Source organism: Mustela nivalis, assembly GCF_964662115.1.
Source record: "Mustela nivalis genome assembly, chromosome: 10".
NCBI lineage: Eukaryota > Metazoa > Chordata > Mammalia > Carnivora > Mustelidae > Mustela > Mustela nivalis.
In genome coordinates this window covers 12278400-12295281 of record NC_139029.1, presented here as the reverse complement: position 1 = coordinate 12295281, position 16882 = coordinate 12278400, and the positions used below count along the sequence as shown (strand labels likewise).

General features: G+C 49.5%; 1 long non-coding RNA gene across 1 annotated transcript; it reads right to left on the bottom strand.

Annotated features, from left to right (window-relative positions):
- Positions 1-10766: 10766 nt before the first annotated feature.
- On the bottom strand, positions 10767-15671 carry LOC309843195. The gene is made up of 2 exons (XR_014300002.1): positions 15441-15671; positions 10767-11210 (listed from the first exon to the last, which is right to left on the bottom strand). It is a non-coding gene; the product is annotated as an uncharacterized lncRNA (long non-coding RNA).
- Positions 15672-16882: the final 1211 nt, after the last annotated feature.

Sequence of the window (16882 nt, the reverse complement as noted above, 5' to 3'; positions counted from 1 at the left end):
AAAACCAGGGGTTTTGATTTCAGCAGGCCTTCTGCGTTTTCAGAGGCTCTGGCCAAAGACATCAACAAACGGAATTATTCAGTCTTGAAATGTTTGATAATGAGAGAGGAGGGGGTGGGCGTGGGGACAGGGAGAGAAATGGAATATCCATGAACAAAGGACCTTCTGGAGGCTCCCTCGGGTTCCGGACGCTGGCACTCCTCAGTGCTGCTTAGGAAGGGGAACTCTTGAGAAAGAACACCTTGCCTCCACGCCCGCAATCTTCTATTAAGAATTCTCTCGTAAGAAGTCCCACTCTTGGAAGAGCGATCTTGAAATATCTGTCCAAACCAGAATAGGAAGGGGAGGGGAACTGGGACGTTTTCTGGCTTGACATTTTCCTTTGCCCCAGAAAAATAAAACAGTACTAAAATAGTACGTCTCAGAGTCCAATTCCCAAGGTTAATAACAACAGTAATAGTAATCAGCTTCTGCCCAGCCCACCTCCTCACAGGATCTGGGTGAGCCTCTTCCTGCTCCCCTCCTCCCCTCTCCCCCTCTTTCTCCTCTGGGCTCCTGCTAACGGCATTCCACTGGCTTCCAGAAATGCAGTCAAGGTTATCTTTGCAGTGTGTTCCCTAATATCTGTAGAAACCTTCCCCTCTCCCTGGCAGTCCCTATGTCCTCTGCACTCCTGGTGTGGGAAAGAGAGGAGGATTCTTCCATGGGGGGGTGGGGGATGGGGGGCTAAAGGGAGTGGAATGGGGGCAGAGGTGACCCAGCGCCAGGGTGCAAGGAGCCCTATGTGAGGCCGAGAGCACATGTGTACACGTGTCAGAGTGTCGGAGAGCACGTACGTGTGCCCGTACCTGAACGTGTGTGTGTGTGTGTGTGTGTGTGTGTTTGCAGGTGCGCACCCAGGAGTGCAGGTAGGAGGAGCTGGACTTGTGTGTGTGTGTGTGTGTGTGTGTGTGTGTGTGTGTGTGTGCTGGGAGGGGGAATCTCGGTTTCCTGGAACCTTTGGGGAACCTGAGGAGGGAAGGCTCCTCCCAAGCTCCTGCTGCTTTAACAAAAGACCGAGGGTCCCAGGGAGGGCGATGGGCCAGAGGTCTTCTCTGGCCCCTTTAGATTACGACTCCCAGGTGCCGAGTCTGGTGTTCATGGGCTGTAGACTGCGCGTTTGCCCAATTACCTTATCACAGCTGAGCATCTATGGAGTCGGCAAAGCATTTTCACTGAACAAATCTAAGGGGGGAGGTGTTGGTGCCCAGCTCTGGCTGGCCTGGAGCTCCTGACTGTGCACAGGTTCCTGGGAAGCCCAGGAGCCCAGACTAACTTTCCCTCCAGGTTCCCAGGCGTTTGGGGGGAGGGGTGAGATGGGAATGAGGACAAAAGCATCAAAGAATGCCTGGTCCCCGCTGCAGATAGCTAAGGGGAGGCTGATGGATTGGGCCCCTTTGGTCCCCAGTGCTCCTCCTTCCAGGTCTCCTGGGGAAGCCCCTCCTCCACCATGGTCTCCTCCGTAGGGAGGGGTCTTTCCTCTCCTGGGTACAGGAGCCCTTGTTCAGTGTATTTATAGTTGTAGCCCAAGTTCCACAGGAGATGCTCTGTGAATCTTCATTGGCCTAATGAATGAATGAATGAATGATTCTAGCACCTGCAAGATATCTGGACATGGGAAAAGGCAGGGGTAGACCTGGGCTTGAATCTTGTGCCACCAGTGATTCTCAGTGATTTCGAACCTTTGGTGTGTGCCTTCTGTGTGCTAAGATCTCCTAGAGCCCATGGAGCATGGGGAGGGTGACCAGCCATACCCGCGTCATGAAAGATGCTCCGATGGAACTCCAATGTGGCTGTTCTGCAGTGTGGTCAGTGGCAGTGATGAGAACTGGGGGAGCCTCGGTCCGAAGACGGTACTCAGTGCACGATGGCTTCCTCGATTCCCATTTCTTCAGCCGTCGGCCACGGGGACCTTCCTGTATTCGCCTCTGCAAGCATTCTAGGGCCGAGCTCAGTGTCTAGAAGAACACAGAGGGTGCTCAATAGAGAGCTGAGTTGAATGATCATATTACTTTTTGCTTTTGGGCACCAATATTAATAACTAGCATTTAAAAAAAAAGATTTTATTTATTTGACAGGCAGAGATCACAAGTAGGCAGAGAGGCAGGCAGAGAGAGAGGGGAAGCAGGCTCTCCGCTGAGCAGAGAGCCCGATGTGGGGCTTCATCTCAGGACCCCGAGACCATGACCTGAGCCGAAGGCAGAGGCTTAACTCGCTGAACCACCCAGGCACCCCAATAACTAGTATTTTTGAATCCCTGCCCTGTGCCAGGCATTGAACAGCAAGGCTGTTTAATCTCAAAGTATGGTGGCTCTCAGCATCTCTGTTTTACAGATGAGGGAAACTGAGACCCTGGGACATCCAAGGTCAAACTAAGACTGGCCCAAGGTCAAAGATAGTAGGTGGTAGGGAAGGGATTTTAACGAAGACTTCTTTGATGCTGAAGTCTGCTTTCTTTCTTGCTTGCTCCCGTGCAGTCTCTTGCCACCTCGGTTTCCCTTTTGATAAACCAGATGATGCCCAGCACTGAGCACAGAGACTGGCCCATGGCAGGTGCTCAGAGGTGCTACTGAATAATAAATGAATGAATGAATGAATGAAGTTAAAACATTCTAATAACCGTAGCATCGACGTCCTGCCTCGGGAGTCCATGGGGGTGGGGATGGGGGATGCAGGACCAGAGAATGGTGGCGCGGTGAGGGAGGCTTTGCGATGACCTTGTCCAAGGACTTTTCTGCTTCCGGAGCCTACTTCCCTCCTGGGCGCTCTGGGGAGGCCAGAGGGGCTTTTGCCTGGCTAGAAAGTGCCGACCCTGAGGGAGGAGGTGGCCAGTCTGGGGGATACCCAGGAGCACCTGTCGGGTGCTAGGTCTTCATTGAAATGTATGGGCAGAAGGGAGGGCGCACTGCATATTTGTCTAGGTGAATTAGAAGCACAATCCCCATTTCCCAGAGGGAGCAGTTGGTTCATATTTATACATTTAGTCTTACAGGTGTAAAATAGGTTTCCTTTATGCTTATATAATAATTTTTCATTTGAATTTCAAGGCTTTATTCCCTTCTTTGGATTCAAGTCTTCCACCTGAACCTGATTCTCTCCATAACCATTAATTCCTTCATCACAAAAATGAATTCCATCTAATTCTCTATAGTGGCAGTGAGAGGAGATGAAAAAGTACCTTTGCAAAGGGGCTTCCCCCCTCCCCGCTCCTGCCATTGTAGTTTTCAGCTCCTCTCTTCTCCCCACCCCCTCCCAGTGCTGAGTTTCAGAAACCAGGGCTGGGAGCAGAAAAACTTTCTCTCGCTCAGGAGGGTGGGCGTGTGCACGCGCGTGTGTGCGTGCGTGTGCGTGCCATAGGAAATGTTCCTTGGTTTCAGGAGGACAGCGACAATAATGATGTTATTGGTGACCCGTAACCATGAGCTGTTAATAGGCACTTCACGTCGGACATAGTCTCTGACTGAGTGAGGTAGGTATCAGTAACTCCATTAAGACAGACAAGAAACCAAAAGTCCATAAATGTGCAATAAATTGTGTGTGGAGGGTCACACAGTTAGGAGCTGGTAGGGCTTAAGGTTTTTGTTTTTGCGTTTTTGTTTTTTAAATAACTTATTAAATATTTCACACAGACAGTATTATAGGATGGGTCCTTCCAGATGCAGTTGGCCCCTTAATGCACCTGTCCCCTCCCCCATTCCCTTTCTTTTCTTCCGGAAGCAAGCACAGGCACGAATATGGCACATTGCATTTCTATGCATGCTGTCATAGGCTGAATCACGCCTCCCAAAGATATTGCGTCCTAGTTCCTGGAGCCTGTAAATGTTACCTTACAGTGTAAAGGACCAGACCTCAGTCTGGTCCTTGCAAATAGGACCAGACTGAGGACCCTGAGATGGAGAGATGATTCTCGGTGATCCAGGGGGCCTGAAATGCCATGACACGTGTCACTATAAGAGAGGAGGAAAGGGGAGAGTTGACACAGAGGAGAAGAAGGTGCTGTGGTCGAAGAGACAGAGATTAGAGGGATGTGGCTATAAGCCCAGGCATGCTGGCGGCCAGCAGAAGCAAGAAGGAAGGGATTGACCACAGAGCCTCTGGCAAAAGTGAGTCCTGGGACACCTTGGTTTTGGCCACGCGTTAGAGTGACAGGGCATCTTCTGGCCTCTGGGACCATGAGAGAGTAAGTTTCTGTAGTTTTAAGTCACCAAGTTTGAAGTTGTTTGTTACAGGGGCCCTAGGAAATTCATACACACGCTTTTATGAGTTTACTCCATATTTATCTGAAAATCTGTACTTTTTACAGTTTATTTAATGTACGCCCTGTGTACCATTCTGAAGCTTCACACAGTGTTTTTGAGATTTATCCTTAATGCCATCAGTATTTTTGGCTTATTCGTTTAGTTTTTAAAAGATTTTATTGGGGCGCCTGGGTGGCTCAGAGGGTTAAAGCCTCTGCCTTCGGCTCAAGTCATGATCCCGGGGTCCTGGGATCGAGCCCCGCATCAGGTTCTCTCCTTGGTGGGAAGCCTGCTTCCTCCTCTCTCTGCCTGCCTCTCTGCCTACTTGTGATCTCTCTCCGTCGAATAAATAAATAAAATCTAAAAAAAAAAAGATTTTATTTATTTATTTGAAAGAGAGAGAGAGTGTGTGTGTGTGAGAGCAGTGGAGGGACAGAGGCAGAGGACCGAGCGGGGAGCCCGACGTGGACCTCAATCCCAGGACCCCAAGATCATGACCTGAGCTGAAGTCTGATGCTTAACCGACTGAGCCACCCAGGTGCCCCTTCATGTCCATTTTTTAAAAACTCGATTCTGGCTTCCATATTGTGTGGTACAGGGGAAGGGTGTGGTCATCCCCAGATGAAGGAAAAAGGGATTAGGGTGGTAAAGTGGTTTTCCTGGTGTTCTGGAGTGAGCAGGGGGCACAGTGGGGGTTAACCCAGGTGGGTCCAGCGAGTGGGGCTCTGTAACCCGGCACAGGCTTTGAAACCCGATGAGCTCCGTTTTAATCTTGGTTTCTGTCCTCACCAGCTGGGTTTCCTAGGGCAAGTGACTTCACCTCTCTGAACTTCCGTTTCCTCATTTAGGAAATGGGCGCAGTAACACTCAGCTTGTGGAGGATTGCTGGAGAGATGTGCGCACAGCGCTGGCACTTAGCAGGGCTCACGAAGGGGCGGTTTTTAGGGTTTATCTGCTGTTGAGTATTATTTTTCCTCTTGAGGCCCTGGGCTGTATCTTACATTCTACCAGAAATTATCAGGGAAATTTAGAAAAGCAAGCAGCCAAACCAGTTGGCTGGCATCAACTGTTATCACCAGGGGGTTTGATTTATTCCTTTTGGGGGGTCATTGGGGCGTGATGACCTATGACCTGGGCTGCCAGCAGGGGTAGGAGCCAAGCAGACTTGGGGTCATCTAGGACTTCTGGACAGACCTGATAGACCACTTTCCAATTGGGTTTTTCATTATGTAGGGGGCAGTAAATCAAAGGGATGGCCCCAGGCTACAAACTTAAAAGGGCCCCAGGCTGATGGAACCCGGCTGGAAGGATACTGATGAGGGGGAGAGTGAGGGCACCTCTGGTTAGTTAACAAGTGGATCTGAGGGGAACAAAGTAACACGCAAGGGAAAAAACCCACCGAAAATAAAATCATGAAAATGACAGATCAGAGAAAATACTTTCAGTACTTCAGTGTCTTTGCTATATAAAGAGCTCTCACAAATCAATAAGGATGACACACCATCTTTAGGCAGAAACACACAGGCAGGCAATTGATTAAAGACCTACATCTTTAATACACAAGGGCTAGAAGCATATGAAAAACTATCCATTTTACGAGATACCTAAGCAAAACAAATGAAGACAATGAGATGCCATGTTCACCCATTAAAGTGGCAGTTGTGAGGGGGAAAAGCTATCCTACCCAGGGTTGCTGAGAGTTCTGGAAGCTGGGGTTCTCCTATACTATTTGTGACAGAGTAAATTAGTACCAGCTTTCTGAAGGGCAACTTGCAGAGTGTTTTAAAAGCTCTAGAAATACTTAGAACCATCCTTGGGATATCACTTTGTACTTCTAGGAACTTATCACGCACATGTGCAAAGATATAAGTATATTTGTCATAATTTTTTTTATAATAGGGAAAATGGGGGAGAAATCTCAAACAGTATAACATTGACAAATAGATCATGAAACACGCATATAAAGGAATCCTCCAGAGCCATCGTAAGGACACATCGTAAAAGCTGGCACTTGTGTAATGTTTCTTTAACTTCGTGCTAGCAACCATCTTAGCTCATTCAGTCCTCACTACTGTTTGAGATCTGTACTAAGATTACCACCTCTATTGTATTGGCTAAGAAAGTGAGCCAGTGATAGGTCAGGAGGCTTGTCCTTGGTCCCCTACCTGGTCAGTGGTACATACAGTGTGAACTCAGACAATCTAGTTGTAGGGTCTGTGTGGGTTTTTTTTAATTTTATTTTTATTTTTTATTTTTCGGGGGCACCTGAGTGGCTCAGTGGGTTAAAGCCTTTGCCTTCGGCTCAGGTCATGATCCCAGGGTCCTGGATCGAGCCCTGTCTCCGGGTTCACTGCTTGGCGAGGAACCTGCTTCCTCCTCTCTCTCTACCTGCTGCTCTGCCTACTTGTGATCTCGTTCTGTCAAATAAATAAATAAAATATGAAAAAAAAAGAAAAAAATTATTTTATTTTTAAGTTTTTTTTTTTTTTTTTTTTTTTAAGAAAGAGATTAGGAGCAGGGGAAAGGGGAGAGGGAGAGAGAGAGAAAAAGAGAGGGAGGGAGAGAGAGAATATTAAGCAGGTTCCATGCTCAGCACAGAGCCTGATAGGGGGCTTGATCTCACAATCCTGAGATGATGACCTGAGCCAAAATCAAGAGTTGGACGCTTAACCGACTGAGCCAGCCAGGCACCTTTAAGGTCTATTGTTCTTAACTGAGTGAATAGATGATTTTGGAAAGGTGCAGGTGCATCTTGAATGGCCCCGTTTTTTGTCTCTGCAGAACGCTGTGCTGGGTAGGAGTTGGGGTGACGTGTACTACCTCTCAGAATTTTTAATCATCCAGCAAAATGTTCATGAAAATGGAGTGGGGAAAAAAAAAAAAAAAAGAAGAAGCTTCCAAATCATCAGGGTCCTACTTTATTTTCTTAAAAAGATTTTTATTTATTTATTTGACACAGAGAGAGAGAGCGTACAAGCAAGGAGAGGGGCAGAGGGAGAGAGAGAGAGATGCAGGTTCCCCTCTGAGCAGGGAGCACGATGTGGGACTCAATCCCAGGACCCTGAGATCATGCCCTGACCTGAAAGCAGACACTTAACCGACTGAGCCACCCAGGGGTCCCAGCATGATCTTACTTAAAAAGAAAAAAAAAAAAAAGATATGTATATGCAGAGAAAAAATCCCAGAAAGGGGTATAGCCAAATGCTGAGTGCTACCATGGGGTATGATTCTGGGAGATACTGATTCTCTTCTCTTTGCCTCCAGGCATTTTCTAAATTTTCTGTAATGAGGATTATAGCTTTAAATAATGAAGTCATCCGCATGGAAGTTATTACAATGAAAAGAAACAGATTTGGGGGTCATGTTCATGCCTCAGCACCCAATTACCCCCAACCTAGTATCAAGGCAAAGAAACGAGTCTCATGGGTCACTCTCCATGTTCCCCCAGACCCTGGCCATCTCTCCCTTCCTTTCGGCTTGGGGAGTGGGCAGGGACCGGTGTGATTTGCCTCCACCCAACAACAAAGAGAGCGTCCGGAAGCACGTGTCCCTCTGGCATCCTGATGTGCCGGCCCTGGGACCAGGCTCTGATGAACAGCCGAGATGGTCCTGTGCCCCTGGAGTCTGTGCAGAGCTTGCCGCCAGTCCCCTCTGCCCAGCTCTGAGTCTCCTGCCTGATTGCCGCACTATTCTGCCCCCAGGTGAATAAAGTTGTTTTATTTTTTTTCCCCACCCTTTTGTCTGGGTCATACGAAGAGCTTCAGTGGCCCCCAGAGCACTGATTCTCAGTGTGGTCCCCGGACCAGCAGCATGGGCATCACGGGGAAGCTGGTTAGAAATGCGACTTCTCAGACCCCACATCAGACCTGCGGTATTTGGGGTGGCAGGTGTAGGGGGTGGGGGGTGGGGTGAGGACAGCCATCTGTGCTTTCTCAAGCCTTCCAGAAGGTTCTGAGGTATGCTAAAGTGTGAGTCACTAAATCAGAAGGATCATGGTGCAGGTTTAGAGCACACGAGGGTGTGAGAGCCGTTTCTCATTTTCTCAGATGCCCCCAAAGTGACTGGTTCTGCTAAACTCGTTTTTGAAATCCTGGAGACAGGCTCTGGAAAATGAGTTCGTCTTCTCCATTCTCCACTGCCCTCCCCTCCCTCAGAATGCTGCTGACAGCTGATTAATGGGGAATGACTCTCCAAAGATTTCTTTACATATATTAGGTTAGGAAAGGCTTTGAAAACTTTTTGTGGCAATTGTGTCTGCAAAGACTCCCTCCATTGGCTCTCCTCAGGGATGGAGAAGTGGTATTTGTGTCCTTTGAATTTAGACAATGACTTCTATTCTTGTTCCTCTCTGGGCAGTGCTGGACTAGGAGCCAGGGGGCCTGGGTACCCACTTGGGCTCCAGCACAGATTTACTGTATGACCTTGGGCAAGTCACTTACCCTCTGGGTCTCAATGTGCTTCTCCGTTTAATTATGGGGTCAGAGGGTCCCTATGCTTGCATTCATGGTTTAAACCTAGAAATTTTCTTCTGTCCTGAATGTCCAGAGCTGGGCATTATCGAGAAGTTTCATGGAAGTATGTCTCACATATTGATTAATTTTAGGAAAGAAACCCATGGGGTTGTAAAGAGTGTGTGTACGTGTGTGTATCCGTGCTCAAAACACTGATGTGGGCTGAAGTCCACAGGAAGGAATATACCTATGGACACAGATAAAAAGCGCAGGTTTCAGTTTTCTTTATTCCCTGAAAGACATGTTCAAGAAGTGTTGACTAATACTGGGTTGCTGTGATTGCAAAATATAGACCATTCAAATGTGCCATCAGGTCAAACATATTTTCAAGTACTCATGAACACAAGTGGTTTTACGTTAAATATGGGAATTTGCATAAAGCCGAGCTTCCTTGGAATGAGCTGGGGGTCCTTTCAATTTTTAAAAATTTTTATTATTATTATTTCTTAAGGATTTTTATTTATTTATTTGACAGAGAGAGAGATCACAAGTAGGCAGCGAGGCAGGCAGAGAGAGAGAGAGAAGCAGGCTCACAGTTGAGCAGAGAGCCCGATACGGGGCTCGATCCCAGGACCCTGGGATCATGACCTGAGCCGAAGGCAGAGGCTTAACCCACTGAATCACCCAGGTGCCTATGGGGGTCCTTTCAAAATCCTTTAGAAGAATTTTCTTTATTTTCCCTTCCTTTTCTTTATTTCTCCTCTCCTGGAGGAGAAGGTAGTGAGGAATACTCCCGAACCATGCCTCCCACTTGGTGTCCCGAGCTTTGCACCCTCCCCGCCCAAACCTGGGGTGGGAGTGCAGGGGTGTGAGGGCCTGAGCCAGCTGTCCCTGGCTGCACGTTTTTGGTCTCATCTATTTATCCCTACTAGGATCCGTTTCTGTGCGTGTTATATGTGTAAGAGGTTGGAAAGGAATCACCTCTATTTTCTCAGCGAGTCACATCCAAGGTCCAGAAGGAAAAGAACATCTTAGCTTGTCTCCAGCAGCTGGGTAATGTCCACAGCTGGTTCACGCTCCCACCGTCTTTGCCTCATCCTGGGAGTCTCCATGTACCAGCTCCAGGTCCGGAGCGTCGCTGCCCAGCTGTAAGTCGGAGCCAAGGTCAAGATTTCCAGCAGCCTTGTAGGCTGAGCCCGCTCTCGGCAAACCTTCCATTTGGAATCCATTACCCCAGGTCCTATAGAGATACCTGTTGTAGTACCCACGCCACAGAGCCAATAATTTTAATCTTCAGCCCTGCAGACGTTCTTGGGTTTAGATTCCCTGATTTCCCAGCTCAGAGATACTGGGTGAGTCCGTTTACGTCTGTGTGCCTTCATCTCTTCATCTGTGTAATGGGGAGACGAACAAGGCTTCCCTCTCAGGGACTGTTGACGGATGAAAGGAGCTAATGCGTGGACAGCACGTAGCACAGCAGCTCAGAGTTGGGAGTCGCACAATGAAGTATTATTTAAATTCTTCACAAATGTTTGCTGAACCAGATACAGTGTCCGTCCTCAAGCTGTAGTCTGAGGGATAACACGGACACAAGAATGAGAAACCAGTGGGCTGCCTGGGTGGCTCAGTGGGTTAAGCCTCTGCCTTTGGCTCAGTTCATGATCTCAGGGTCCTGGGATCGAGCCCCACAGCCAGTCCCGCATCGGGCTCCCTGCTCAGCAGGGCGTCTGCTTCTCCTTCCCCCTCTGACCCTCAGCCCCCTCCTGCTGACCCTCCCTGTGCTTGTGCTCTCTCTCTTTCTCTCAGATAAATAAATAGATCTTAAAAAAAAAAAGAGAGAGAGAGAGAGAGAAACCATTCAAAAGAGCTTGGGCCCAGCAGCCAGGGATCTGGGTTCGAATCCTGGCTTTCCATTTTCCAGCTGTGTGACTCTGGGCTTCTGTTTCCTCATTGGTAGAGTTGACACGGATTCAGAGGGTCATGCACAGATCTGAGGGGCCTGAACACAGGGTTAAAGTTGGGCTTGTTCATTTGAACCTCATGGGAACAAGCATTTATTTTTCCTGGTGAGAGATTCCAATGACTTGCCCAAGGACACACAACCAGTTAAGTGGAGAGGTAGGAGTAGAGGGAAGCCCCTTCACTTGGATCTAAGAGGACACACACCACCTTCTCTGAGAAAGAAGTCTATCCCAGAAGGAACGGGGGTGGGGGGGGTGGGGGTGGAGAGAAACATTCCTGGGGGCGGGGGAGGCTGTGTGTCCCCCGAAGCCCCATTGCCTCGCTCAGGCTAGGTTTCTCTATCGCTCTGTGCCGAGGCTGCATCTTTGGGACGCAGCCAGGAGCAGCCTCCAGAAGCTTTTTTGCCTGTGATCTGAATTTCTCCCACCGCAGCTGCCGTGACAGCCAGAGAGCAAAGAGGAGTGCAGACCATTTGCAAGCTGGAAGCCATTTCAAAGGGAACGCTGGTCCTTGATATTCCCTGCAAACATTTGAAAAAAAGAAAAAAAGTTTTATATGATAAAAGCAACACTCGTTCTTTGCAAAGTATCAGAACAAAATCAAAACTGCTCATCACAAAATTTTCCTTGCGTTTTCAAGTGTTTGCTGCCAATATTTCCCATTTGCAATAATGCCATGGGTTCAAGGGCTGTTTTACTCAAATTTGTGTGAAAATGTGTCTTCGTGTCCTTAGTTTTTTGTTTGTTTGCTTGAAGACAAGCATATGTAATAGCTGCTTGGAAGGTGCTATTGGCACCTCCTTCGGACTCTCAATTGAGCCTGGGGTGAGGTTGCTTTTCTGGGGTAAATAGTGCTGGGATGAGACTCCAGCCACCTGTGGAAGAAAAGCCTCCCCTCTCAGCCCAGTAGGCTCCCTGAGCCATTTCCCCATGGCTTGGAGACTGACCAAACCTCACTTGGGCTCCAAGTGCCCGAGGCCAGACCCTTCAAAGAAAGGACTTTCCCCCTTCGATTAATTGGACAATTTGGAAACCCAGGCTTGAGTAAAAATATTATTTTTCCCCAGTCATTCTCAAATTGCTTATTCGCCAAGTGAAGGCAGCCAGTCAAAGCGAGGGAAAAGAAAACAAAACCCCAAACTTCGAACCAGCTGTGCCGTGTTGTGTAGACAAAATAACCCTTTGACACACCGATCAGATCACCTTTTTGACCTGCTGATTCTCCACAACGGTAGCAAGACTCAGCTGTCCCAGCGGTCTGGGTTTTGTGTATTTCTTCTTCTTTTTGTTTTCTTTTTGGCTGGCTTGTTGTGCAAACAATATTCCAATATTAGAGATGAAAAGATGGGCACACACTCTTAGCCCAAGGGAGTCAGGCTGGTTATGCGCTTCTCCCCCCTACCCCCCTTCCTCTTTCCCTTCCTCCCTCCCCCTTTTCTTATTTTCTCTCATTAATCTTTATACTTTTTAAAAAACGGTGGCAGAAATCACATGCATGAAATAGACCCTGTTTTACCATCTTATGTGTACAACATAGTGACATCTGATAGTCTCGCAATGTGCACCCGTCACCACTATCCACTTCTAGCACATTCTTGCCCATCCAGAAGGAGAGCAGCCCCCGTCGGCGACCACCCCCCATTCCTGCCCTTGACTCCTGTCCTAAGCAACTACGAATTTACCTCCTGTCTCTTTAGATCTGCCTCTCTTGAGTATTTAGATCCTATAAATGGACTCCTACAATAGGTGTCCGTTGGTGTTTGGCTTCTTTGACTCTGCATGACATTTTCTTGGTTCCTCCATGTTGTACCGTGACTCAGGATTTCGCTCTTTTTTATGGTGGACTAGCATTCCACTGTTGGGTTGTACCACTTTTGCTGTTTTGAGCTGAGCGTTCCATCAGGCAGTCTGGGGCAGCAGAGGGCAGGGGGCGCTGGGGTGATGAGGCCGGCTGCGAGTGGGTAGTTAGCCCCAAATGTGCCAGCCGTCTGGGGAACATAGTCTGTGTAGACACAGAATTAACCGAATTGGCTTCTGGATGTGGATACAAAGTGAGTCATCCACACTGGTCGGGAATGTTAGATTTCTCTTCTTTAAAAGGAAATAGTGTCATTTTTGAAAGAGTTGCCATGGGGATTAATTGGTCAATGTATTTATAGTTATTGCTCTTCCCTCTCCAAGCACATCGATAGGATTCATTCAGTTGCTGACATTTCTTTGAATTCATGGGGAAGTTCCAGTTTCACTTACTCACAGAGACACTTGCCTGAACCTGCTTCCTCTCCCACTCGCCTTTCATGGCTGTCGAGAGGATGGTATAACTTAGGAGAGAAACTGCGAGCCATAAAAATCTTTAAAAAAAAAAAATCCCTTTAAGAAACCCCAACAGGAATTAGCTTTGGTTTGGTTTATTTGCCCATTTCCAATAACAATAAAACATGATCAAAATGAGATAAACATTCTATAGGCCTATTTGGGGAAGGTTAAAAAAAAGATTTAATTAAAAATGGGAGGGGGGCTAAGAGTTGAGTCAGAAACCTTGGCCAAGAGAAGCTATGGCAGTTGAATATAAAATTTTGCTCTGAGCTTCCCAGTGGCCAAGGCAAAAAGGGAAAGCAAGTGGGTTTGATCTGTCTGGTGCAGGGTGTCTCAGGCTAGGTACCACTGATATGTTTGGTTGCATAATTCTTTGTCACAGAGCATTGTCCCATACAATGTAAGATGTTTAACCTGCCCCAAAGCACCTGCCCTCCACCCAGCTATGACAAAGATATCTCCAGGAATGCCTGGGTGGCTCATCAGTTAAGCATCCAAATGTTGATTTCAGCTCAGGTCATGATCTCAGGGTCGTGAGATCAAGCCCCACATCGGGCTCCAGGCTCAGCACAGAGTCTGCTTGAGATTCTCTCGCTCTCTCTTCCTCTTCTTCTCCCCGCACTCTCTCTTTATCTGAATAATAATAGTAGTAGTAGTAATAATAATAATAATAATAATTATAAAATGTGTCTGGACATTGCAAATGTCCTCTAGCGGTGAAAACTATCCCAGGGTTGAGGACTGGTGACCTAATAAAAGGACACAAACCTTGAAGTGGAGTCTTCAGATCAAGGACTGGACAATGGGACCACCAGGGCTTTCAGGATCAGGTCTCAAACCCCAAAGATAAATTTTAACCTGTGACATGCTCAGCTCACGAAGACATCGGCCCCAGCCCCAGTGACTGCCATCCTCGGTGTTTGTCTTGTCTGGGTGACACTATCTGTTCCCCCCACTCACAATCATTTCCTTTGGTTGCACACACTTGTCAGATACTGGACTGAGCCCCCTCACACGTGCCTCATGGAACCTCTAGGTCATATCTTTGCATATCATTATCACCTGCGTTTTTCAGGTGTGGAGACTGAGCCGTGGGAAGTCGAGCGGCATGCTGAAGGCACAACTAAGGGACCGAAAGGGGCGTTTGTCCCAAGGTAGCCTCGTCCCTGTACCTTTCACTGCTAGAGCAGGGGATCTGCACTGGGGGATAATTTTGTCCCCCTGAGAATCCTAGGCACCACCTGGAAATATTTGTGGTGGTTACAGCAGCTGGGCGGGGAGCTGCTGGCATCTACAGAGGACAGAGGCCAAGGAGCCTGGTCAACAGCCCACAGTGCACAGGAGGGCCCCACCCCACAGTTATGGGAGCCCTACGTCAGTGGTGAGCCTGAGAAGCCCTGCACTGGGGCCTGCAGGGGTGGGTGGGGGGTTCTGCTGGAGGAGAGGAGCCCAGAGGCCTAGGGGTTCTGGTCAAAGAGGAGAGATGCTGAGTGCCAGCCCAGGGTCTGCGGCAGGTGGTGCTTCTACGATCCGGGCTTGGTGGCCCTGTCCACCCCCTGGAATAAAGACCCAGACTTGGATTTCCCCCGTTTTAGCCGGCATCTGCACGGGCCCGGGAGAGAGCTACCGCAGCATGGGAGCTCTTCCAGGAGTCTTTAAGATTCCAGACACATTTCTTTCTTTCTTTTTAGTCGATGAGGAAAAGTTGGAAGATAAATGGGTAATCCGAGGCCTATGGAACTGTCCAAAGTAGCGGTGTGGAGTTACGGGGTAGGGGGAGCCCAGCAGGACGGGGTCTGGGCCCTGTGCCTCCCTGCCCATGATGAGGCTTCCACGGCCCCCGGGAGCCATGGCACTCGCTGCTCTTTCTCCGGCCCCACGCTGCCCCCTGAGGGTCACAGTGCCAGCTGCGTTGTTGCTGGGAGGGCTCAGTGACATTGCAAGCGTGGCACCTGGTGCATTAGTCCTTGTTGCCATCATGATTGTGACGATCGGAATCAGGAATGTCCCTCAAGATGACCTGATCCAACCCCTGGGCTGACAGATGGGGAAAGTGAGGCCTCAAGAGGCAGCCCTCTGAGTGGCCTCCCCAGCAGACGCGGGCAGGTGCCGGGTTCTCTCCAGGCCCCGGGCTTGTTCTGGGGCCCATCCTGGACGGAGCAGGAATTTCCACCAGAGATCGGAGCCGGGATGTGGAAATGTCTCCTCCGGTCTTCCCCTCCCCGAACCAATTTGTAATTAATGGCTTGTGGCCAGTTGCTCCCCGCCTCCGAGGCAGACCTGTAAAACCTGTATGGGAAGCCTCTGAGGGCCGGGCAGCTGGCTGGGCGGCCAGCCTCTCTGTTCGAGCCCCTTTGTCCCTCTGCTCCTGCGGGAGGGGGTTGGATGGGCTGCCTCCCCACCCCAGCCCTCCCCACCTCTGGGCCCTTTCCTACCGGCTGGTCATCTTCTTGTCTGGGCTGTAACTTGTGACGGGTGCTGAGACCATCATGGGCTGCGGTGCCCTGCCCAGGGGTGCTGGGGTTCCCAGTGGCTCTCTGAAGAACCTGGGAAGAACCTGGGAGGTGCTCGGTGGGGGTGCTGTGGGGGGGTCGGTGTGGGCAGGGCTGGAGGAATGAGGAATGAGGACTGCAATGGGTGCCGGGCCCAGCCGAGGCGCCTCCCCCCTCCCCGAGGCCCCGTGGGCGATGCCACCGAAGCCGGAGTTCCGGGACTTGGGGCGTCTCTGCCACAGCTGCTGACTTTGGCAAAAAAGAAATCCTCCTACTTAATACACTCTCCTTCCAGATTGGGGGTGGGGGGGAGTTTGAAGTCGGCTGTGGAGAGGGAAGACAATCTCGTTACTAATGTACCATAAAGTACAATAAATATTCTGCTGACAGACTCCAAACCCAGGAAACAATTCCAAAACCCTAAAAAAAAAATAATAATCAAGAAAAGGAACCCACACCTTCCTGAAGCCTCTTTCTCCTTTGGTAAAATTTTATTGAGATGAGGAGTGAAGTCACGCTCCCGCCCCGGCTGCCCCCCCCCCCCAGTACCTCTCTTTTGGGTCAGTATTTCCCTCCTGCTTGTAGGCTCCTCTCCGATGTGACAATTTTGCGGTCAGCCCAGCCCGCGCGAGTGGGGTGGGACTTGGTGCCCTGGTCCTGAGCCCTCCTGATGGAGTGGGGGCCTCCTTGGAGTGCCCTCCCCCGAGAAAAACCTTCTAGTCCCTTCTTTCTCTGCACCCCACGAACACGCCTGGCTTCAAAATCACCTCCATTTTTTTCATTAAATCCGAGAGTCCTAGGGAGGGAATGACCTGGCTACTTCAATTAATTTTTTTTCCCGCGTTCAAATCGTGAGGTTCAATTTCCTTTGGAGGAGGGAGCCTCTTGCAGGGGGAGGGGGTTGAGAATGAAGGGCCGCATTTGAATGTTTGGTCTTGATAGGAGATAGGGACCAGCATGGAAAATCATCTTTATCACCCCAATATGGAAGGTAAAGCGTGTGGCCTGGGCCGGCATACCAAACGGCCTGTGAGCCCTTATCATAATCCCGGGAGTCGCCCCCTCCACGCTTCACCTCTGCTATTCCAGGCAAGTGTCAGCTGTCTTCCCTGCTGTAGGGAGCCTGATAGCACGAAGCTAGGCCGGCGCAGCGGGCATAATAAGAAGTGGAAATTGCTCCCAAGGAAAGTTTCCGAGGAATTAACTTCGGGTGGGTGGGGGAGACCGTGGAGGGGTGGGGGTTCGGGAGGAAGACGAGGAGGAGCCCGGCAAAGACAAGGAGATTGCAGGTAGCCTCTGAGGAGGGAGGGGGCTGCCTTGGGTTTATCCAGAAACGATGGGCCCCTGTGCATGGGAAAAACGGGTGGGTCACCAGCACCTATGGA